The sequence below is a fragment of the Oncorhynchus mykiss genome, chromosome 17 (assembly GCF_057628025.1).
Source record: "Oncorhynchus mykiss isolate SJ-2025 chromosome 17, ASM5762802v1, whole genome shotgun sequence".
In the NCBI taxonomy this organism is placed as follows: domain Eukaryota; kingdom Metazoa; phylum Chordata; class Actinopteri; order Salmoniformes; family Salmonidae; genus Oncorhynchus; species Oncorhynchus mykiss.
The window spans coordinates 15,176,808-15,203,043 of NC_143038.1; the positions used below are offsets into that span (position 1 = coordinate 15,176,808).

Sequence of the window (26,236 nt, forward strand, 5' to 3'; positions counted from 1 at the left end):
TTTATTTGGATTCAATGTCAGGAATTGTGAAAAACTGAGTTTAAATGTATTTGGCTAAGGTGTATGTAAACTTCCGACTTCAACTGTATGTGTACTACTATTACTGCCCAGTGTAATCTGATGTAATTAGCTCTGCATGCACTGCATCTGTATTATGGTCAAGTTCACATTAAAAACATGGAATAAAACATTATTATGAAACATGTATGATGTAATTGAAACACTGCTAAAAATGTAAGATTAATTTAAAAAACGACTAAACATGTGTAATGCTTGATAGTTTATTGGAGGATCACAATATGACACCAACCATACAACATTGCCATCAGAAATTCTGATCATCATTATTTATCCACTATCATGTATCAGGACTTAAAGTTCATGTTTTTGTATAAAACATATATCCTTCAGAATGTTGATGAGTTCTTCTCTGTACCAAAGTCCCAAGAACTATATTACTGTTTTGTTTTTATGTTAGTCAATGATTGATGGATGGATGTTGGAATGATTCATTGAGTTAATGTTAGTGATGATGTCAGAGGTGATAGCTGATTTGATATGAGGAGTGAGATGGATCCTCGGCATCCCCATTCTGGTCGGTTCTCACCCCGCAATTTCCTTTACTTTGTTCAAAAGTTCGCCCCAAACTGGAATACATTTTTGAATATGCTTTATGGAAAATACATTTTTAAAAGGCTAAACATTTGAAAATGACTCCGACATATTCAATACATATTCCAAATACAAGTGACTACCTTTTAAACCAACTGTTGTTAGGCCAGTATCTGACTACCATTTAAAAAATGATTTGCATCTATGAAACATGATGCTAGTAAACAGTAGAGATGGAGTTAGCCATGTTACTCCCTCCTCTTTCTCTACCACCCTCTGCTACCCTCCTGTTGTCACTTTACTGTTGCTCAGAAAGGTAGACAGACAGACAGACAGACAGACAGACAGACAGATAGACAGATAGACAGATAGACAGATAGACAGATAGACATATAGACAGATAGACAGATAGACAGATAGACATATAGACAGATAGATAGATAGATAGATAGATAGATAGATAGATAGATAGATAGATAGATAGATAGATAGATAGATAGATAGATAGCTCACATGGTGCTTCATCTTCAGAGGCGCTGGTCTTCAGAGCAGCCAACTTTGCCAAAAAGTCAGCCTTTCCACCTTTTAGATTATCCTCCTGCAGAAGAGCTGAGAGGAAAGATTTTTAATTTTACTAAATTATATCAGACTAATCCCGGGCAGTAAAGTAGTACACATTCACAAACAAGACATACCTTTCTCAGAGTTATCTTCATTGAGGGAGCTTGCCAACAGGACTCCCACTAGAGCGAACAGCAGTAACATACTCTGGATCTTCATCGTTTACTAAAACACATAGAGTGCAACGTGTTAACGTACACACACACACAAACACACACTGGGTCGTCTTACTCTACCAAATTAAAGAACAGCAAGTTCATATGGATCCCAGGTCTACCGTGTTACATTATACACATGTCCACCTACACCTCTCCATCCATTCCTACCTGCCCACTCTTGCCACACCTGCCATACACCTTTGCAAAGAAGATTCTCAGTGAAAACAAACATACCTCTTACAGTTGGACGATGCTGTCTGATTGATGGCTGTTTATCTGGAAGATGTCTTCTGGTCTTCAGTAGTAGTGTGGTGTCTCTCTGCCCTCTGCAGCTCTGTTTTATACTCTTTCTGCAGCTACTGTACCTGCCCCACCCATCCACACCTCTCACAGCTGAATACGGCAGTCATGCACAGCCTGAAGTGTATGACTGCCCTCCAGGCACGTTTTTGGTCAATATTATGGTTTCCTGGTCATTTCAACTGAATTTGTGAATTGGAGCTTGGATAGCAAGTCCAGAGTGGAGTATATATACTTGTGATGGTGAGAACATGTTTTTGTCTGAATTACAGCTGGAACCACCCTTTGGGAAGAATTAAACTTGGTTAACATAGCAAAATGTGGAAAAAGTCAAGGGGTCGAATACTTTCCGAATGCACTGTAAATGCTTTTGTTTACATACAGAGTATCAAATCACAACAAATCCATAGACAATAGAGCCATAGGTCCTTAGTTTTTGTGTTAATATGATGTTTTAGTTCACCCGTACTATGCTCATAAAGGCATTAATAAGTTTTAGTAAAAACGGGCATTTAACTGAAAAGTTATACATAGCAACTTTCATGTGACTGAGAGACTGCTTATCAACACGGCAATCCCGTGCTCTCTCTATTGTCAGTGTAACATCATAATGATCAGTGTTGCGAATGTGTATTTCCTCAATTACTTTTGCAGAAATGGTGTATCATCTGTTTTGTTGGAAATTACTATTTTCCAAAGGAAATCTTAGGATCCCGGATTCTGGGATGAATCCCTAGGGCGTATAGAGTGATGTATGCTGTCATGTTGCCTTGTAATTCAGCAGAATGCCGCTGAGTAAACAGTCCTTGGAATTATTGAAAATCGCCTTAGAAAGTATTTATGTTTAACTTGCAGTAGCGGTATTATCTGATGTATGATGCAAATTCAATACCTGGCCTAGAGCGTGTTCTGGCCCCAACAACCTGGTGTAACTGTAATGTAAGGCAACAGCGTGTTCTGTGCCAAAATATACATATATCTTTCATTAGTTCCCAGTAAACCAAAAACCTGTTAAGTTAAAATTAATTAATTAATTAACTTTACCACTGTCTTTATTTACCATGTTCCTAGCAGATAATGGGCCTTTGAAGACCACAACACTCCATGACCACAGCCTCTGTTATCACATTAAAGAACATAAGACTATAAGGTCTTTCACATGAGAATGTTATGATCGAGATGGATTCTGTCCACATCAACATGAATGAAACAATGTCTAAATGTTGTGCTCCAAGCTAGGCGTAACTTTCATTTCAGGCTAACCAGGTTGGCTTACTGGGAACTTATAATGTTGGTTTATCTTGGCTGAGAACACGCTCTAGGCCAGGTGTAGAAGATTTTCAAGGTTGTAAGAATGGTGACAAAAGGCACCTTTTCTGGTGGGCGTTCCTCTTCATCTGCCTCATTAGCACCTGTGCCTCTCGTTCCAAATATGCGTTCATCAGGCTAATGTGGTATATCTGCTAAGGGCGCTGTCGTCCTGGCTGACTAGTTGACCGGGGAGACTTGCTCTGTTGCCACACATGGGCCCTGCCACTGAGCCCGGGTCCTGTGTTCCAGTGTGGGGATGAGGTAGAGTACCTTATCACCTGGGCGGAACTGTCATGGCTGGGCCCTTCTATTGTACGACCAGGCTTGAGTTTCCCTCACCACCGGCCATATCGCTGCCATTCAGTCCTTCATGAATGTGACGTGTTCAATGAGGGAACGGTACAGGCAGGGTTGCTTCTCCCAGGCCTACTTGGTCAAGTCAAGGATGCCGCGACAGGGCCACATATAGAGCAGCTCGAAAGGCAAGAAGCCAGTGGACGCCTAGGGGACATCCCGGAGCGCGAACATGAGGTGGGGCGGTCCTCCACCCTGCGTAGGATGCGATTGATGGTTTTATTCAGGCATTCACACAACCCATCCGTTTGGACGTGGTACACACTGGTCCTTATTTGTTTGACCCGGTATAACTGACACAGGTCCTTCAAGAGTCTGGACATGAATAGTGTGCCCTGGTTGGTCATGGATTGTGGCCAGGAGTCCCACTTGGGATGACATGAGATACAGCTCTTTCGCAATGGCTTTCGTTGCCATCAACCTCAGGGGAATAGACTCTGGGAACTTTGTTGCAAAGTCCACCACCACCAAGATTAACTCATGTCCATGCCATCAGGTCCATGGCTATGCGTTCAAACGGGGTCTCTATAATTGGGAAAGGGATAAGAGGGTTATGGTATGTTCACTTAGGAGCAGTGGGTTGGCAGGTGTCACAAGATCTGCAATACTTTGTGACAGATTGAGTAATCCTCAGCCAAAAGAAATGCCCTCGCATCCATTCGGTGGTCTTCTCCTTGGCGAGGTGACCCCCAGTACATATGTATGGGCCATGTGTAACACAACATCTCTGTATGAACGAGGCACCATTAACAGTTCCTGTTCTGCCCCTCTAAGTTTGGCCACCTTCCGAGCCGATACTCCTCCCATCTATCCTCTTCACCCCCCGCATAGCCCACCGAAGGTCGGGGTCCCAGTGTTGGGCAGTTCCGAATTGGCCCATTAGCACTTCCGACAGGGTAAAGTTGTGTGTCTTGGAGCGAGTGAGGGTGCGCTCCTGGTCGGGGTCTGATTACTCCGTGCCAAACACCCTCCGCGTGCTGTGTCTCGATGACTCCTGAAAAACCTGGTGTAACTGTGCCATCTGGAGCTCGTCGACTTGACTCAGGACGGGGGTCTGGTTAGATCCGGCTCACTCCGGGTCGCTCTTCAACCCCCTACAGGTGTCCTCCTCCATGGTTTCCTGGAACAAGTGCCTCAGTCGGTCATCAGGGGAGTCTCCTTTTCCCCGCCTTGTCCCGATTGCCTTGCCACACCTTCTTAGCTTCATCCTGTCCCTTCCCACGCGGTGTGCACCTCTGGGTGGGCTCTGAGTGCGCCAGTGCTTGGCGATTAGGGTTGTTTGGTCTCCGTTCTCTATTGGGGCCACTCCCTCACCGTGCCTGCTTCAACAGAAACTTGAACAGGGGGCAGTCCCTCCCAAGTAGCACCGGTACCTTCATTTGGGGAACATCTTCCAGAATCAGGGTGGTCTTCCCGGCAGGGGTATGGAAGCTGACTCTGGCTGTGGGGTAGCATTTGGTATAACCTTACCCAACGGATATGTTGGTAGAGCTGGCCCCTCAGTGACTGAAACTTTTGAGGCCGGTCTCCTGGGTTCAGCTGATAGCGGGACTGAATCTCTGCCTTCAAACATGCGTAATCCACGGCAGCCCCTTCCTCAATGTCGTAGTACGCCGCCTGTGCTTTGCCTGTGAGCAGGGGAGCCAGGAATCCCTCCTAGTCATCCTGAGGCCATCTCTGTCCCTGTGGTGATCGTTCCAAGGTCAGAAGAAAGGCCTCCACATCGTCATTCTCCGACAGACTTGGAATCCGAGCGCTAACGTTGGGCATCCTACGATCTCTGAATGCTAGTTCAGACCTTCCGGTTCTGACAGAGATGGCCGCCTCGCTTCGCATTACTAGGAAACTATGCAGTATTTTGTTTTTACATGTAAATCTTACATTGGTACCCCAGGTAATCTTAGGTTTTATTACATACAGTCGGGAGGAACTACTGGATATAAGAGCAACGTCAACTCACCATCATTACGACCAGGAATAAGACTTTCCCAAAGCGGATCCTGTGTTTTGCCCACCACCCAGGACAATGGATCGGATCCCAGCCGGCGAACCAAAACAACGTCACCGTAAAAGGGGCAGAGGAAGCGGTCGTCTGGTCAGGCTCCGGAGACGGGCACATCGCGCACCGCTCCCGAGCATACTTCTCGCCAATGTCCAGTCTCTTGACAACAAGGTTCATGAAATCCGAGCAAGGGTAGCATTCCAGAGAGACATATGAGACTGTAACATTCTTTGCTTCACGGAAACATGGCTCACTCGAGACACGTTATCGGAGTCGGTACAGCCAGCTGGTTTCTTCACGCATCGCGCCAACAGAAACAAGCATCTTTCTGGTAAGAAGAGGGGCGGGGGGGGGCATGCCTTATGATTAACGAGACGTGGTGTGATCATAACATACCTTAAGGGAACATTTTGACATTTGCCGTATGGTTAGTGAGAAAGTCCATATTGTAAATGTACGGTCCCTTACTAGAAGTCCGAAAACGTTTGTAAAATTTGCGGACGGCTTCGAGCCGAGCGGCAGGGACGGACCTACCGACCTCCCGATCGGGTCCTCCCGATCCGTGCAAGCCTAACCTTGACCGTGTGGCATTAACCCTTAACAGTAAAACAGGATTTTTTGATCTCACAGATTACAATGACATCTCTCCCCATAGGAATACATTGCCTGCTCCTCTAAAGTCAACCTGAAGCCTATGTGGGTTATGAATGCCTTATGAACCTGTCTTCGATGACAGTCCATCAGGACACTATGAGGTCTACCTGTGTCGATTCAAAGCTTCCTGGACCAACCGGAAGTGGTTAAAATCACCCTAAAAGTGTATATCCATACCCTACCTGCAGTTTGATAGAAATAGTGCATTCAACCCTGTGTAAATCATTCAGTTCTTAACGTAATGAGGATATGTGTTGACTTATAGCTTCCTGTGCCAACCGGAAGTGCCATAATTGGTGTCACAGGGGCTTTTTCGAAGGGTTCAAAAACCAAAACTTCATATGTGTGATTAGGCAACCCCCATGAACTGTAAAGCAGTCATTTTTCCCATAAAATTTCAAAGAAAAACTAAATCACACACACACACAACTTGGAAGGAGGGACACATTGGGGTGCGTAGAGACATACACTCCTGCATTAGTTAACCTTGTTGGAACTTTTAAAGAACCATCAGACCTAGAGTTCCGAAACTTTAGAAACCTGTTCTAGACCTCAGGTCGATAGTGCGTGGTGAGTTACTTGGCTCTAGAAGGTTCTCGGACCGAGAAACAGCCTTGTACATTTGCAATGACTTCAATTCATTTTGACCATTACGAAAATTATGACATTTAGAAAAGTCTCAGAGATGCAAGACTAGGTGCATTGAAACCGGCTCGGCCCATAGAGACGGACCCCAACGTTTCTGTCCGATAGCTCATTCAAGGACCCCGTAGCAAGGCATGGAAAAAAGTGGATTTTCAGCACCAATTAGGGTTTTGCTCGGGCACCGAATTTTTTTTATTTCACCTTTATTTAACCAGGTATGCTAGTTGAGAACAAGTTCTCATATGCAACTGCGACCTGGCCAAGATAAAGCACAGCAGTGTGAACAGACAACACAGAGTTACACATGGAGTAAACATTTAACAAGTCAGTAACACAGTAGAAAAAAAGGGGAGTCTATATACAATGTGTGCAAAAGGCATGAGGAGGTAGGCGAATAATTACAATTTTGCAGATTAACACTGGAGTGATAAATGATCAGATGGTCATGTACAGGTAGAGATATTGGTGTGCAAAAGAGCAGAAAAGTAAATAAATAAAAACAGTATGGGGATGAGGTAGGTAAAAATGGGTGGGCTGTTTACCGATAAACTATGTACAGCTCAGATCGGTTAGTTGCTCGGATAGCAGATGTTTGAAGTTGGTGAGGGAGATAAAAGTCTCCAACTTCAGCAATTTTTGCAATTCGTTCCAGTCACAGGCAGCAGAGAACTGAAACGAAAGGCGGCCAAATGAGGTGTTGGCTTTAGGGATGATCAGTGAGATACACCTGCTGGAGCACGTGCTACGGATGGGTGTTGCCATCGTGACCAGTGAACTGAGATAAGGCGGAGCTTTACCTAGCATGGACTTGTGGATGACCTGGAGCCAGTGGGTCTGGCGACGAATATGTAGCGAGGGCCAGCCGACTAGAGCATACAAGTAGCAGTGGTGGGTGGAATAAGGTGCTTTAGTGACAAAACGGATGGCACTGTGATAAACTGCATCCAGTTTGCTGAGTAGAGTGTTGGAAGCAATTTTGTAGATGACATCGCCGAAGTCGAGGATCGGTAGGATAATCAGTTTTACTAGGGTAAGTTTGGCGGCGTGAGTGAAGGAGGCTTCGTTGCGGAATAGAAAGCCGACTCTTGATTTGATTTTCGATTGGAGATGTTTGATATGAGTCTGGAAGGAGAGTTTACAGTCTAGCCAGACACCTAGGTACTTATAGATGTCCACATATTCAAGGTCGGAACCATCCAGAGTGGTGATGCTGGTCAGGCGTGCGGGTGCAGGCAGCGAACGGTTGAAAAGCATTCATTTGGTTTTACTAGCATTTAAGAGCAGTTGGAGGCCACGGAAGGAGTGTTGTATGGCATTGAAGCTCATTTGGAGGTTAGATAGCACAGTGTCCAAGGACGGGCCGGAAGTATATAGAATGGTGTCGTCTGCGTAGAGGTGGATCAGGGAATCGCCCGCAGCAAGAGCAACATCATTGATATATACAGAGAAAAGAGTCGGCCCGAGGGTTGAACCCTGTGGCACCCCCATAGAGACTGCCAGAGGACCGGACAGCATGCCCTCCGATTTGACACACTGAACTCTGTCTGCAAAGTAATTGGTGAACCAGGCAAGGCAGTCATCCGAAAAACCGAGGCTACTGAATGACCTATTGAGCCGAAACTCGGGATTCGGGGTCGCCTCACATAGGCCTACACATAATGCCCGAACTGGACCCACAGCTAGAACGTAACTATGTGTTTTACGTTTTTATTATGTTTTAAACTGAAGGCGCTGTGGATTATGGTTCTGCTCTGACATATGTGATAGTTGGCTTCTAAATGAGTTGGAAAAAGTGGGTTTGTTGTCAATTGGTATCAGTTTGGTGTCAGAATGACATCTAATTGACTGATGGACACTGACTTGCTAGTTGACTTTTGTACATTTGCAATATGTTTAAACGGAGAGGGATCATCACCAAAATGGCATTCTGAAATCAACACAAAAAATGGCATCACCATAGTCTCCACTCTGTGCCGAGATCAACGAGACGCCCCGCTTGACCGTAGCTCGCTCTAAGTGCAGCGACCTTGAAAAAAAGTAGGCCCAAAATTAAGCCTGGACCTAAATGTAATTTGCTTTTGGGTGACAGTGATAGAACCGTTAGGGTGAGAAGCACAATTCGACGTCCTGCCGATCCGTGCAAGCCTAACCTTGACCATGTGGCATTAACCCTTAACAGTTAAAAGAAGGTGTTTACATCAAACAGTTTGCATTGACTTCTCTCCCCATAGGAATACATTGCCTGCACCTCTAAATTCAACCTGAAGCCTATGTGGGTTATGAATGCCTTATGAACCTGTCTTCTATGACAGTCCATCAGACCACTATGAGGTCAACCTGTGTCAATTCTAAGCTTCCTGAAGCAACCGGAAGTGGTTAAAATCACCCTAAAAGTGTTTTGAAACACATAACCTGTCATTATGAAAATCACTGCATTCAACCCTGTGTAGATCAGTCAATTCTTAACTTAAAGACTTAAAACTCAGGATCCTCTAAGAGGCTACCTCAGTCAATAGATGTTTTTACCTATAGCTTCCTGTGCCAACCGGAAGTGCCTTTAATTGGGTCACACTGTCTGTTTTGAAGGGTTAAAAAAGTCACATCTTTCCAAAACTTCATATGTGTGACTAGGTAACCCTCCTGAACTGTATATCTGTCATTTCTCCCAACAGATGTCAAAGAAAAGCTCTCACACACACACACAGCAAGGATGGAGTGAAAAAGTGCGGTGCTTAAAGACACAGAGAGCAGGCAATGGCATTACCATAATCCCTAGGCCGTGCCGAGTTCAACAAGATATCCCGCTTGACCGTAGCTCGCTCGGTCTAAGCGCACCGACCATTAGAAAAGTAGGCCCAAAATTAAGCCTGCCCCACAACGTCATTTGCTTTTGGGTGACAGTGAGAGAACCGTTTAAGTTTAGTTAACCTTGTTGGAACTTTTAAAGAACCGTCAGACCTAGAGTTCCGAAACTTTAGAATCATATTCTAGACCTCAGAGTCGATAGTGCGTGGTGAGTTACGTGGCTCTAGAAGGTTCTCGGACCGAGAAACAGCCTCGTACATTTGCAATGACTTCAATTCATTCTTGCATCACGAAAATGATGACATTTAGAAATTTCCCAGAGTCGCAAGACTAGGTGCATTGCGACCATCTCGGCCCATATAGACGGACCCCAAAGTTTCTGTCCGATAGCTCATTCAAGGACCCCGTAGCAAGGCATGGAAAATAGTGGATTTTCAGCACCAATTAGGGTCTTGCTCGGGCACCAAATGACCTATCGAGCCAAAACTTGGAATTCGGGGTCGCCTCAGCTAGGCCTACACATAACATCAGAACCCGCAGCTAGAACGTAACTACCTGTTTTATGTTTTTATTATGGTTTGAACAGAAGGCGTTGTGAATTTTGGGCCAGCTCTGTAGTATGTGATAGTTGGCTACTAAACGAGTTGGAAAAAGTGGGTTTGGTGTCAGTTTGTATCAGTTTGGTGTCAGAATGATATCTAATTGACTGATGGACGGTGACTTGCTGGTGACTCTTGTCCATTTGCAATATGTTTAAACAGTGAGATACCATCACCAAAGTGACATTCTGAAATCAACCCTAACGAGCGATTGAGAGGAACCAGAATCACTGCCCAGCCATACCGAGTTCATCGGGCCAGTCAATTTCGCATTCCTGCAGGATTTTTATAGCATGACAAATTCGTGATGGTAAATGCCCATTGAACCATATCGCAAATGCACAGTGACTTTGGAAAAGTGAGAAAACATAAACAAATGGACATAATGAAATCAACATAACGAGCGATGGAGAAGACCCACTATCAATGCCCGGCCATCCTGTGTTCATCAAGCCAGTCAATGTTGCATTTCTGCAGGATTTTTGAGCATGTCAAATTTCTTATGGCATTTGGCCCCAAAAAGAGTGACTTTTGACTTCCTATGAAATCATATTGCAAATGGACAAAACATATGCCTTATGCACAAGTAAAAAAATAAATACAGATAATGATAATAAAATACGACTAAAGTATGTTGATACAGTTCTTATACGTGTGTAATTGACACAAAATTGGAAAGAATTTCGAAAAACGGTCCAGAAAGCACTTTTTTAACCTGTTTACGATATTGGTTCCCAATTGGGAATCAACCCTCCCACGTGCAGCTGAAACGGTGGCGCATGGAACGCAAAAATATTCTTAAAAATATTTAACCTCCACACATTAACAAGTCCAATAGCTCAAATGAAAGATAAACATCTTGTTCATTTAGCCAGCAAGTCAGATTTCTAAAATGTTTTACGGCGAAAACATAGCACATATATATGTAAAACCACCACCAGACACAGCTCATTTCAATAGCCAAAACATGCAATCAACAAACGCAGGATTAAAAAATAAATCGCTCACTAACCTTTTGAAAATCTTCATCAGATGACAGTAATATGACATATTACACAGTACATATTTTTTTTTTTCAATAATATGCCATTTATATCCATAAATGTCCATTTACAGTGAGTTCACCTTCAGAAATTACTCAAAAATGCCCGCAGGAAATCTATGTAGCGCGGCAAGATAACGTAAATAGACATCATAAACTTTGACTAAATATACATGTTCTACATATAGTTAGAAAGATACACTGCTTCTTTATGCAACCGCTGTGTTAGATTTATTTTTAACGTTACAGAAATCGCACACTATTCCATATTGTGAGACAGCGCTCAGTTCCAAGCTACATTTCCACGTAATGTTGGAGTCAACAGAAACACAGATTTAAGCATAAATATTCCCTTACCTTCGATGGTCTTCGTTCAGAATGTTCTGGAAGGCTTCATACTTACCCAATACATCGTTTGGTTTCAAGTCTTGCGTCTTTGTATTAGCTACTGCTAATAACATCAGCTGAAATGCACCCAAAACGTCCTCTGGTCCGGATAAGTTGCGCATCAAAACTTCAAAATTACACATTATATGTCGACTAAACAGGTCAAACTAAGTGCAGAAGCAAGCTTTATGATGTTTTAGACGTGCAAAACAAACTTCAATTCAATCGGCCATCGTCTGCCCTTCTCTTCAGTGCTGGAAACAAAGGAATGGCTGTGACCAATTCGCGCCCATACGCACAGCCTATTCTCTCGTGGCACGCACTAATTTCACTCCCATAGGGTCAATTCTCGCGCGATTTGAACGGTTTGAAGCTCTAATGAAAGAGGACATCTAGCGGAAGAGATAGAAAGTGTCCGCAGAATCATAGCTGGTTGGGAAGGGTGGGGGCCATGACGTCAAAGTTGCTCCAACTTTCATGGCCACAAAAACTAGTTTGGAAGAATGCCTGCCCTGTGAGTTCTGCTATACTTACAGACATAATTCCAACGGTTTTAGAATCTTTAGAGTGTTTTCTATCCAATAATAATTTTTATTTGCATATATTAACAATTTTTGACAGATTTTTTTTCCAGTTTACTAGGGGTACCCAATCTCTCCAAAGGGGGCGTATGTCTGCCATATCCTCAACAGGTTTTAAGGGTGTGTGAAGTTTTTTATAAAATGTTGCTATTTTTGACTTTTGACATCCTATGAAATCATATTGTAAATCGACAAAACATATGCCTTATGCGCAAGTAAAATAAATAAAACAATTATGATAATAAAATTGGACAAAAGTATATTCATACAGTTCTTACACATGTGTAATTGACAAAAAAAATCGAAAGAATTTCGAAAAACGGTCCAGAAAGCACTTTATGCTAGGTTATGGAAAAAAAATGCACTTTTTAAAAATTTTGCTTTTGGATGTTGACTTGGGTTGCATTTGCAATATGAAAAACCACGGTGGAGCGCGCTGTTGGATTTTCAAAGTGTTACACCTGGCATTTGCCATATGGCATTTGCAATCAACTTTACACTAAACAACGCCGAATTGAGTGGTATTGGACACCGTGTATATGGTTTGTCCAGTGCCAATGACTTCCCATTCATTTTTGTCCATTTCAGGGGGGAGTTCCCTTACATAGACAATCACCCACAAACAAACAGTGCAACCCAGGCTACCTAAGTATGATTCTCAATCAGAGACAAGTAATGACACCTGCCTCTGATTGAGAACCATACTAGGCCGAAAACATAGAAATGCCCCAAAACATAGAAAAACAACCATAGACTGCCCACCCAACTCACGCCCTGACCATACTAATTAATACAAAACAACGGAAATAGAGGTCAGAACGTGACAGAGGTCCTGATCAAGCAATATCCTGAATGTGCTACAGTATATTAAATTCTGAATTCATCATTGTCAATTTTTATTGCAGCATGAGGTGAAACGGAGACGTAAACCTGAGGATACAAAGGAGAACAAACGACCGGAAACAAACCTTCAAATACCATGTACAGCAAGCAGGCCAGAGATTGAATGTGTGCAAGGTTACTTTCATGTCTGTGTTCCAGCTAACCAACAGCCGTCTTCAGGCAAGTGAAAATATGAATTAATGTCTATATGAATATCAATTACAAACATATTGTATTCTCTGTACTAGTTTTTAATAACCTGCTAATTGAAATGTAATTGTTTTGGTCAGGTTATTCAGGAAAAGTTAGCTGAGGCAGGTAAGGTTGCAGGGTCTCCAGATCAGGCTACTGAGGCTAGGTCTCCTTTAGAAGATGGAAGAGGGAAGCATAGCAATAGGTAATGCGCTATGGATTCCAGCCTGGATTATTTCACTATAGCAGTGCTCTAAACAATCTTCTAAACATTAACATAGAGTATCGAATGGATGAATAGCGAATTCTGAAACAAAAATATAAAAATGTTTATTACTTTTAAACAAAATGATGGTAACTAAGCTGTCCAACTACCACCTGAGCATTGAGGACTGAGTGCCGATTACCTTCCCCCTCCCACCGGACAGCACTGGCCTAATTCTCGCCGCCCTACAGGACCCCCGGCCACAAACGGCAATGGCGTGACCGGGATTTGTACCCCGGTTATAGCGACACAGTTGCACTCTAAGGCAGGTCCCTAGACCATTGAGAGAATACAAGTTTAACAACACCTTGTTGTCTCCTTACAGGCCACATCGGATACATGCTACAGTGAAAGAGGGCATCAAGGAGCACATTCTATCTTTCCCAAGAACCCAGAACCACTACTCACGGATGAAGGGGGATGTACACAGAGAATACCTCAGCCCTGATCTGAATTTGTTGCGAATGTACCGACTCTACAAAGAGAATAATACCTTTTTGTGTGATCATTTGAACCTTTTTTAATCTGAATGAATTAAAAACAAATAAGTCATCACATACAGTATGTGAGTATTCATTTGATCTTGATTCCCTTTTTTTGTTCATTACAATATACACTGTCTCTCTGTCACCACATTTAGCATTAACTCTAAGCAGTTAATACTTATTTACTGCTGTCACCTCAGTGCAGAAGGACATTTCTTGCCTTTAGCATGGGTTTAACGCAATTCACAACTTAATTGCTGATCATAGTGTTAAAACTTGTTACGGAGGTGGTCCCTGCACAGGGACAGCTCAGCGGAAATTTCAGAGCGCCACCTATAGTACTCGAGTATAGTACTCGATAAATCTCAAACTTTCATAAAAATACACATGCAAGGTACTGAATTAAAGCTACACTCGTTGTGAATCTAGCCACCAAGTCAGATTTGTAAAATGCTTTTCGGCGAAAGCATGAGAAGCTATTATCTGATAGCATGCACCCCCCCAAAATACCAGCACGACACGTAAACAACAGATTTTGCGGTAGCCGGCGCTACCCAAAACACAGAAATAAAATATAAAACATTCATTACCTTGGACGAGCTTCTTTGTTGGCACTCCTATATGTCCCATAAACATCACAATTGGGTCTTTTTCCCGATTAAATCCGTCATTGTATACCCAAAATGTAATTTGCTGAAGGCCAGTCTGATGCTGCAAAAAGCCCATTTACAAGACGCAACGTCACTTTTTAAAATTACAAAAGTCGCCTATAAACTTTTACAAATCACTTCAAACGACTTTTCTAAACCAACTTTAGGTATTAATAAACGTTAATGATGTATCAAATTGATCACGGGGCGATCTGTATTCGATAGCACAAGTCTGGAAATCATCGTCCATTTTTTCAGTTTCACAACATACTGTGGTGCGCCTCAAGAAAGGAGGGGCTTATTCGTGTTGTAACCAAGGATAAATAAATCAGTCAAAATGACAGCAATGGCGACATCGTGTGGAAGCTGTAGGCGTTTACAGGGGGTCCTCATTTATTTTAGGTCGCCTTAAACAATACATTGAATGGTGGACGAATATTTTTGTTTTTGTTTTTGGTAAACAGTTTTACCAGGGATTTTTACTCCTAAACACGTTCTGTTTAGCCACAGACCCGATTTAACCAGTAGCCACAGACCCGATTTAACCAGTTTTAGAGACTTCAGAGTGTTTTCTATCCACACATACTTATCATGTGCATATACTATATTCCTGGCATGAGTAGCAGGACTTTGAAATGTTGCGCGATTTTTAACAAAAAGCTGCGAAAATTCGCATCATCCATAACAGGTTTTAAACACAAAGAGAATGGTTTTCTGAACGTTTTGTAATATTGACCTTCGGGACCTGCATAATGGACATGCATATTGGCACATCACATTTATCCCTATTTGACATTTACAAGTTGTGCTTGTTTTGATTGAATTCATTTAATTGTATTCTATTTTGGTAGTTCTATGGTATGTTCACATTGAGGGCTTCATTTTAAATGAGACTGAGATTTCATGACTCAACTTTTAAGAATAGTCACCAGTGCTAAAGTTGATAGACCACCTTTAAATGAACCTCCATACAAATGAATTAACTGCATATTGCATTTAAGTTATTTACATGAAGGGCATATGTACTTGAAAGTACTTAAAACATCATATCAGGTGTTAAAAAAGGACATCTTACAAGAGTCATGCAAAATGTCACATATACTGTTCTTCCACAAACTGAAATCATCACTGGAGATATAGTGTTCTTCCACATTCTAAAAATTAAAACGGCAATAAATTTTTTTTATTTGAAATAACAAAAAAATATAAATTGTTGTTGGAAGATATGGGTATGGTGAATTATTTCTCAACCATAAAACACCTAATGTGGTACACACAATTAATCATATAAAAATAACTGATTATCTTAAAATGGAAAAATTGTCACATATATGGTTCTTCGTCTGTAGGATTCAGATGACACTATAGGACTTCATGTTACACAATACATGCATGTTTTGTTTGATAAAGTTCATATTTATATAAAACAATCTGAGTTTACATTGGCTTATTAGATTCACTAGTTCCAAAAACATCAAGCGATTTTGCATAGCCACATCGTTTCAACAGAAATACTCATCATAAATGTAGATGATAATACAAGTTATTCACATGGAATTATAGATATACCTCTCCTTAATGCAACCGCTGTGTCAGATTTCAAAAAAAGTTTACGGAAAAAGCAACACATGCAATAATCTGAGACGGTGCTCAGAACAGAAGCCAAATTAGCCACCATGTTGGAGTCAAGAGAAACCAGAAAATACATGATAAATGTTTCCTTACCTTTGATGAACTTCATCAGAATGCAGTCCTAGGAATCCCAGGTCCACAACAAATACTTGATTTGTTCGAAAATGTACGTTATTTATGTCCAATTAGCTACTTTGGTTAGCGCGTTTGGTAAACAATTCCAAAGTCACAAAGCGCGTCCACTATAATGTGACGAAATGTCCAAAAGTTCCGTAACAGTCAGTAGAAACATGTCAAACGATGTACTGAATCAATCTTTAGAATGTTGTTTACATATGTCTTGAATAACGTTTCAACCTGAGAATTAGAATGACTTCAGATGACCGGTGGAACGCAGGTGCTTCCCCTGTGAACGCGCATAGTGAATGCATGGTCAACTCATGGCAGTGGTGACTATTTCCTGTGTCATTCGGCCCCCCCTTCACATTAGTCATCAGACAAAGTTCTATTGACTGTTGACATCTAGTGGAAGGCGTAGGAAGTGAAAATAACGATGCTGTTATCTGAGGATAGCACCTCTGTAAACAAAGAGAGAAAGCATATTTCAACCCTGCAGGCGCGACACAACGCAGAAATAATAATAATAATAATATAATTCATGCCTTACCTTTGACGAGCTTATTTTGTTGGCACTCCAATATGTCCCATAAACATCACAAATGGTCCTTTTGTTCGATTAATTCCGTCGATATATATCCAAAATGTCAATTTATTTGGTGCGTTTGATCCAGAAAAACACCGGTTCCAACTTGCTCAACGTGACTACAAAATATCTCAAAAGTTACCTGTAAACTTTGCCAAAACATTTCAAACTACTTTTGTAATACAACTTTAGGTATTTTTTTTACGTAAATAATCGATAAAATTGATGACAGGATGATCTGTGTTCAATACAGGAATAAAACAAACTGAAGCATGCTTTCTGGTCACACGCCTCTATCTAACAGTACACTTCAAGGGACCCTCGTTCAAGATGGCCGTACTTCTTCATTACACAAAGGAATAACCTCAACCAATTTCTAAAGACTGGTGACATCCAGTGGAAGCGATAGGAACTGCAAGAAGGTCCCTTAGAAATCTGGATTCCCAATGAAACCTCATTGAAAAGAGAGTGACCTAAAATAAAATCTGAATGGTTTGTCCTCAGGGTTTCGTCTGCTAAATAAGTTCTGTTATACTCACAGACATGATTCAAACAGTTTTAGAAACTTCAGAGTATTTTGTATCCAAATCTACTAATAATATGCTAATCATATCTTCCGGGGATGAGTAGCAGGCAGTTGAATCTAGACAAGAGAAGGGAGCTAGGAATGCTACCGTGTTGCAGGTAGGGTATTCTAGTGAGGTTAGAGCTAGATAAGCTAGCCTTGCAGCGTGGCCTAACTGAGTCTCAATAGCTAGCAGTGACACTGAATTTCTACACATAACAAAAACCTTCCGGTTTGTACTCAATCTCTCAACAGGGCCAGAAGACCTATTATCGACAGCGATATCCTCCATAGTTCACCTGTAATTGTCGGAACTAGAAGCACAAGCATTTCGCTACACTCGCATTAACATCTGCTAACCATGTGTATGTGACAAATAAAATTTGATTTGATTTGTAAGCACTTAACTTTTTATGGCTGGGGGGCAGTATTGAGTAGCTTGGATGAATAATGTAAATGGCCTACTTCTCAGTCTCAGTTGCTAATATATGTATATTATTATTAGTGTTGGATAGAAAACACTCTAACGTTTCTAAAACTGTTTGAATGATGTCTGTGAGTATAACAGAACTCATATGACAAGCAAAATCCTGAGGAGAAATCAAAACAGGAAGTGAGCTATCTGGGCTTTGTATGTATTCACCAGAGTCCCCAATGAAATCCCCTTGAGATATGAATGATGTTGCACTGCCTAGGGGTTCCACTAGATGTCAACCATCAATAGAAATTATAATGAGGCTTCTATGTTGTTGTGGGAGTGAATGAGAGCAGAATATATCAGCTGTCCATCAAGCAGCCATTTTGTGATAGAGCTTTTTCCTCAAGGTACCCACTTGCGTTCCATGGCTAACGGAGACTAGAAGGAATACTTCGGTTGGAACTTTATTGAAGCTACATGTTAAAAACATCCTAAAGATTGATTCTGTACTTAGTGTGAAATGTTTCTTCGACCGGTAATATCACTTTTTAAAGTTTTTATCCGATATAACGCTGACCAGAATTAGCGTTTGGATATGTATACCAAACGCTCTAACAAAATAAGGTATTTGGATAAAAATAACGGACATTTTCGACAAAACAAACATTTATTGTGGACCTGGGATTCCTGGAGTGCTTTCTGATGTAGATCATCAAAGGTAAGGGAATATTTATCATGTAATTTCTTGTTTATGTTGATGCCATCTTTGCGGCTGGGGTGTTTTTAAATTGAGCTCCGTCTCAGATTATTGCATGCATTTCTTTTTCCGTAAAGTTTTTTTTAAATCTGACACAGCGGTTGCATTAAGGATAGGTATATCTGTAATTCCATGTGTATAACTATATTATCATCTACATTTATGATTGTAACGGTTTTCTTCTGTGGACGAAGGATCGGACCAAAGCGCAGCGTGGTTAGAGTTCAACATGTTTAATAAAGACCATAAACGTCAACACTACAAAATGCCAAAACAACAAATGTGAAAAACCGAAACAGTCCTATCTGGTATATAGACACAAAGACAGAAGACAACCACCCACAAAACCTAACACAAAACAGGCTACCTAAATATGGTTCCCAATCAGAGACAATGACTAACACCTGCCTCTGATTGAGAACCATATCAGGCCAAACATAGAAACAGGAAAACTAGACACACAACATAGAATGCCCACTCAGCTCACGTCCTGACCAACATTAAAACAAAGAAACACAAAAGAACTATGGTCAGAACGTGACAATGATGAGTATTTCTGTCGAATGATGGCTATGCAAAATCACTTGTTGTTTTTGGTACTGGTGAATCTAACGTAAACTAAGATTTTTTTATATAAATATGAACTTTATCAAACAAAACATGCATGTATTGTGTAACATGAAGTCCTATGAGTGTCATCTGATGAAGATAATTCAAGGTTACTGATTAATTTTATCTTTATTTCTGGTTTTTCTGAATGCTATATTTTGCTGGAAAATGGCTGTGCTTATTGTGGTTTGGTGGAGACCTAACATAATCGTTTGTAGTGCTTTCGCTGAAAAGCCTATTTGAAATCGGAAACTTTGGTGGAATTAACACCGAAAATATATTTAAATTGATATAAGACACATGTATGTTTTAGGAATTGTAATTATGAGATTTCTGTGGTTTGAATTTTGGCGCCCTCTATGTTCACTGGTAGTTGTCATATCGATCCCGGTATCGGGATTGCAGCCATAACAGGTTTTAAGCAGGAAAACCGGTATCCAGTCGATATGAGGAGAGGTAGAGTAGTGATACTCTTGGTGAAGAAAAGAAGTGAGAATAACCAGAGGGTGGGAGAGTAGCTTCTTTTATGGAAGTGAGGGTCTCAACTCATTCGACACTCCACCTGTCTGTCTCCAACAGACGCTTTTGATAGCCATTTCCGAGAGAGTAAGCAGTCCTAGCAAACCTCCACATGTGAGCTATCGAAATGAATAATTGAAAGAGAATTAGTTACATAGTGAAACAAGAGAATGTGTAATAACATCAGGAGTTACACATGTGGAATAACCTTCAGCAAGTGGATGTGTACCGTAATTTCCGGACTAAAATCCGCAACTTTTTTCCCACGCTTTGAACCTCGCAGTTTATACAATGACACGGCTAATTTATGGATTTTTCACGCTTTCACAAGATTCATGCCGCCAAAAAACTGAGCACCATCACATAATGTGACGTAAATCGAGCGCGCTCAAACTTCCCATCATTCTGATTACGGTAGTCATTTTGTCACCCTCATCATGGCAAAGACACGGAGAAATGCATAAGATGCAGCTTTCAAGTTGAAGGCGATCGATCTGGCTGTTGGAAAAGGAAATAGAGCTGCTGACAGCGTGGAGCATTGTCAAAAAATCCACTATCATCAACGGGTTTCGAAAGGCTGGACTGCTGCGTGTTGAAGAGGGCAGCGATCCAACATCGGATGAAGCAATTCTGAGGCTATTCAACTCAGACACCGAAGGAGATGACTTCAGTGGTTTCAGTGCACAGGAGGAGGAAGATAGTGACCATTGACTTTCTTGGTAGGCTACTGTTTACTGTTATTTTTTAAATTTTTGTTACAAACCATATTTCGTTAAAGCCTATTTATTTTTGTTACAAGCAGTGTTTTGTTTAAAGGCTGTGTAAAGTTAATTTGTTTCATTTGTAGGCACCTGCGGCTTATAGACACGTGCGGCTTATTTATGTACAAAATACATATTTATTTAAATATACATATTACATAATACATATTTAAATTCAGTGGGTGCGGTTTATATTCAGGTGCGCTTAATAGTCCAGAAATTACTGCTTGTTCCAATTGTGTAATAGCTGATACTGCTACAACCCTATTGCTATGTAATTATGTAGTAATAGCTATAACTGCTATGTTGTTATTACAATTACTTAATGTGTAGTTACATAAAAATAGGGGCAACTTAATGTAAAGGTTACCAATTTTGGTAATGTAAATTGTAATTGTTTGTAATGTCTTTTTAGTTCTGTATTTGACCACAGGAAGATTAGCTGACATCTAGGCGTAAGATAACAGGGATCCTAATTAAATGTAAAATACTGTACTGAACTATACTCTACTAAACTGTACTGAACTATACTGCTCTACTCTACTATACTATACGATACTATACTATACTATACTCAAGATAACTCTATTTCTCTAGTGGAACTGAGACCACTCGAGACCACATATATTCGGTCTTTAACTCATCATGGTCTCAACTCACTGGGTCTGGATCTTGGGACCAATGTCCTGATTTAAATATTTCATATTTAATATCTTGGCTCAGGATATCAGGCAAGACCTTAGTCTTTTGTTGGTCTGTGTCTAGGTCTAGATCTTGTTTTTCTCTATTTAAACTGGTCTTGGTCTGGTCATGGTCTTCATACGCGGACTCAAATATTTGTTGTCATTCATTGTGACCAGTGGATGCCAGTGATGTTGTCCTCAGCCATTTGCAAACCATAGGCAAACCATTTTGAAGAAGACAATGCTCTTTGATCACTGGCTGATCACTCCCAACCCATACGAATGTCCTCTGTGTATTTATTAATACACTGTATTTCTTTACATTTATTGAAGAAATAAAACACCTGACATGTTAATGTACTGTATATTAAACACATAGATCATCATTTACATTTTGGATTATTGAAGGACAGTGACATAGGTAATGTCCAAACATGCCAAAAAGTACAGCAGAGAGCACAGAAGCAATGGTTAAAACCTTCCATGAACATGTGGTTGCCATCATCACTATTTGATTGGGATTTGTTGTGTCTACACATGGTCATAAAATATGTTTCTTATCTGCTCACTGCCTCCACATTGTCACCAGATTCCAGGGCTCATCCCTGTATGCTAATGAATCCAAACTGCCTTGAACCTCTCCTTATGACACAAGCTGTATATATCAACAGAAAACAGCACACTTTTATAGTCAATAGTTGTAAACTCTCATCATTACAGCCTACTTTTGTTATCCAATTATTTAAGACTGGGCGTAATACTGTCCCAATAACCTGTCCACAATATTCTGAGAATCTCTCCGATCCCTAAAAATGTAATCTGGATGAGTATCTGGATGTGTCTAACCAAATCAAATCAAGCTTGATTTATATCGCACATTTCAGACATGAATGCAACACAATTCATAGAAAAAATAACAAATAAAAACAATGAAAATAAAAACAGAATTTCTAAAAAAAAGAATAACAATAAAACTGAGACTAAAAAAGCACCCTAAGGAAAAGCAAAGCTACAAAGGTGTGTTTTAAGATCTCTTTGGCAGGCTATTCCATAGGATGGGGGCATAGTAACTAAAGGCTGCCTCTCTGTGACTCTTGGTCCGAGGCTTTGGGATAGTTAGAAAGAACAGTTCCAGATGACCTGCGGGACCTACTGGGTGCATAACTCAAAAGCATGTTTGACATGCATTGGGGTGAACAATTGTGGATTAGTTTAAAAACAAATATAATTATTTAAAAAATGTAATCTAAAACTCACAGGCAGCCAGTGCAGAGACTTTAAAACCGATGTAATGTGTGCTCTCCGTCTGGTCTTTGTCAGTACTCGTATTGCAGCATTCTGTATGTTTTGCAGTTGTCCAATGGCTTTCTTGGGTAGACCAGACAGGAGAGCATTGAAATAAAATCATGAGTCTCTCTGTATCAGCCTGAGATAGAAATGTCCGCACCTTGGCAATGTTCCTCAGGTGTTAAAAATCTATTTTGGTCACATTCCTAATATGTGTGGAGTTCAGAATGTAAAATGACACCTGTGTTTTTTACCTGGTGTTTTATCTTTATTGCCCGTGAATTAAAACGTGCGGCCAGATTCTCTCTCTCAGGGATCAAGGTAAGACCTAAGTGCAGTCTCTGTGAAGTAACAATAGCAGGCAGGGGTCGATAATCCAGAGTAGGAGCAAAGGTACAGGATGGTAGGCAGGCTCAGGGACAGGCAGAGTTCAGTAATCAAGGGGTGGAGCAAATGCCATGATTACTGTATTTACAGTGGGGCAAAAAAGTATTTAGTCAGCCACCAATTGTGCAAGTTCTCCCACTTAAAAAGATGAGAGAGGCCTAGGTACACTTCAACTATGACGGACAAAATGAGGAAAAAAAATCCAGAAAATCACATTGTAGGATTTTTTATGAATTTATTTGCAAATTATGTTGGAAAACGCTGCAAAGGGGTAACGTATATAAACCGAACAGTACCGGACCCAAAATCGAACCTTATGGAAAGCCATGTGATATTTGTTTTCTCTGAGTTATGTTTAGCAAGGGTGACAAGAAACTCTCGACCGGTTAAATAGGTCCTAAACCAATTCAGAACTGGAACGGAGAGGCCAACCAACCTCATGTCTGTCCAGAAGGACATCATGGTCAACAGTGTCAAATGCAGAAATTAAATCCAAGAGTACTAGGACAGAGAACTGTTTGGCATCTGTGTTGGCTCTAAAATCATTTACCACGGTAACTAAGGCTGTGCTGCAGTGGGCACGAACACCAGATTACCATTTTTCAAAAATACTGATGGCAAAAAAAATCTGTTAGCTATGTGAATACCAATTTTTCCAGGAGCTGTCAGGGTGTTTGTCCTCTTTTGTCTGAAATATCCCGCAAACTCATCACATTTAGATGTGGATGAACGTTCATATACAGTTGAAGTTGGAAGTTTACATACACTTACATACACAGGTTGCAGTCATTTTGGGAGAATGAGGTACATATATGGAGAAACGATATACTATAACACAAGGGAGAGATACACTAGATAAATGTATTTGCCATTCTGGTAAAATGTATTGTCTATTGTATAGGACAGGAAGCCAGAGTGGGGCCATGGGAGAGGGCAACACATGGGCACCAGGACAGATGGAAACACTAAAAATGGAGACACATAGTCTGCAGATATTAGACAACCACATGGAGAGAGGGCCCCACGTTGGGCGTCAGGACGGCTGGACACACTAAAACTAGAGGAGACACACAGTCTATTGATCCGAAATAAAGGCACACATACAAGGGAACAGATGGAGCTAATTACAGGATCAAAGCCTATAGCATAGAGGAATGTATAGCATTTTTAGTATAGCTGAGCACGCTAAAATCAGAGGAGACACAGTCTGCTGACCCCAGATAACACACATACAAAGGAACGCATTAAGCTGAGTGAAGGGACAAAGCAAGGGTCTTGTCATCATTATAATCTGACGGAAAGCAGATATGGGCGTTATTGGGCTGAACAAGCAGGATGCACGAATTGGGATGTAACTTCATTTTGCATGTAGGATGGGCTTATGTATTTGTGTGTATAAAATCAGAGCCAGAAAACTCTGAAAAGGGTGTGTTCTGCGGACCACTCCGGCTTGAGATACCTTTTTATTAAAAGCCTATTGATTTTCACAAAGTTCTTGATCGCGTCATATTTGAACCGATTTAACACGACATCATTAAAACTCATTTTTCAACCACTCCACAAATTTCTTGTTAACAAACTACTTTGTGAATGACAAGTAATTTTTCCAACAATTGTTTACAGATTATTTCACTTATAATTCACTGTATCATAATTCCAGTTGGTCAGAAGTTATAGTACACTGGGTTGACTGTGCCTTTAAACAGCTTGAAAAATTCCAGAAAATTATGTCATGGCTTTAGAAGCTTCTGATAGGCTAATTGACATCATTTGAGTCAATTGGAGGTGTACCTGTGGATGTATTTCAAGGACTACTTTCAAACTCAGTGCCTCTTTGCTTGACATCATGGGAAAATCAAAAGAAATCAGCCAATTGTAGAGCACCACACGTCTGGTTCATCATTGGGAGCAATTTCCAAATGCCTGAAGGTACCACATTCATCTGTACAAACAATAGTACGCAAGTATAAACACCATGGGACCACGCAACCGTCATACCGCTCAGGAAGGAGACGTGTTCTGTCTCCTAGAAATGAACTTACTTTGGTGCGAAAAGTGAAACTCAATCCCGGGTCAAAGCGAAAAGTGAAACTCAATCCCGGGTCAAAGCCAAATCTCCATTGGTAGCCTTTCCTTCCAGTTCTCTGCTGCCAATGACTGAAACGAATTGCAAAAATCACAAAAGCTAGAGACTCATATTTCCCTCACTAACTTTAAGCATCAGCTGTCAGAGCAGCTCATTGCACCTGTACATAACACATCTGTAAATAGCCCATCCAACTACCTCATCCCCAAATTGTTTTTTTTTTTGCTCCTTTGCACCCCAGTATCTCTACTTGCACATTCATCTTCTGCACATCTATCACTCCAGTGTTTAATTGCTAAATTGTAATTACTTCGCCAGTACGGCCTATTTATTGCCTTACCTCATTTTCACACTCTGTATATAGATTTTTCTTTTGTGTTATTGACTGTATATTTGTTTATTCCATGTGTAACTCTGTGTTGTTGTTTGTGTTGCACTGCTTTGCTTTATCTTGGCCAGGTCACAGTTGTAAATGAGAACTTGTTCTCAACTGGCCCACCTGGTTAAATAAAAATAAAAATAAAAAATGTTTAAAAAGTTTAAATTCAGTCAGTCTCTTTGTCAACATGAATATTAAAATCGCCAAACACAATGATTTTATCATAGTTCTCAAGATCAATAGTGTCATGACGTTGCCCTCTTTGGGTACAGCGAACACCATCCCCCGCTCTCTGCTTCTACAACCAGACTGCTGTGGTCATTGAGAGGTTGTAAATTCCTGAGGAGAAGACCCTGCCTCATGGCCACACAGTATAAGAGACAGAGTGAATTTTCATAGAGAACAAAGGAATTTCTTCCACCTCAAAGAACTTGAGGTTCGAACAAATTTTATGTTCCGGAGAAGGTAATAAAGATCAGTGAAGAATCCAGCTACGAACTGGTCCGTTTGTTACAACTTGGGGAAGCTCATGGGAGATGGTGTGGCCACATTACCATAAAGCTGTTTATATAATAGCCTCAGATATGAGGTTTACATCTAAATGTTGTATAAGATGAATGAGTGAGTATGATACTGTTTGTAAAATTGTGTAATGTGATTTTGGACTGTTTAATGAAGGAAACTCCAATTCCCTTTTGAGTTTAACTAAATCAGAGGACCGCCCATGAGCCCAGTTAGGGTCAGGCATCCTGGGACAGCCCCTTTTCTGCAATTCCGAAAAGAAAAAAAAACTTTGAGAAATTCTCAGTAGACCATGTTTTTCTCTATTACGAGTGGACGAAGGTTGCAGACCATTGATGAATCTTTTAACCATACCACGTGGTTAAACTCTTAGACTATCGATA

General features: G+C 40.9%; 3 long non-coding RNA genes across 3 annotated transcripts in view; 2 read left to right on the forward strand and 1 right to left on the reverse strand.

Annotated features, from left to right (window-relative positions):
* The window catches only part of LOC149975741 (uncharacterized), a 105,224-nt gene extending 91,259 nt beyond the window's left edge, over positions 1–13,965 (forward strand). The window contains exons 2-3 of the long non-coding RNA XR_016487767.1: positions 12,977–13,133; positions 13,736–13,965. This is a non-coding gene — a long non-coding RNA (uncharacterized LOC149975741). The remainder of the gene's footprint in view (positions 1–12,976; positions 13,134–13,735) is intronic.
* On the reverse strand, positions 266–17,163 carry LOC149975745 (uncharacterized). The gene is made up of 6 exons (XR_016487763.1): positions 16,845–17,163; positions 16,271–16,755; positions 1,626–1,756; positions 1,308–1,398; positions 1,126–1,221; positions 266–647 (listed from the first exon to the last, which is right to left on the reverse strand). It is a non-coding gene; the product is annotated as an uncharacterized LOC149975745 (long non-coding RNA).
* A 707-nt stretch (positions 17,164–17,870) lies between these two features.
* Positions 17,871–26,236, forward strand: part of LOC118940097 (uncharacterized) — a 35,950-nt gene continuing 27,584 nt past the window's right edge. The window contains exon 1 of the long non-coding RNA XR_016487769.1: positions 17,871–18,581. This is a non-coding gene — a long non-coding RNA (uncharacterized LOC118940097). The remainder of the gene's footprint in view (positions 18,582–26,236) is intronic.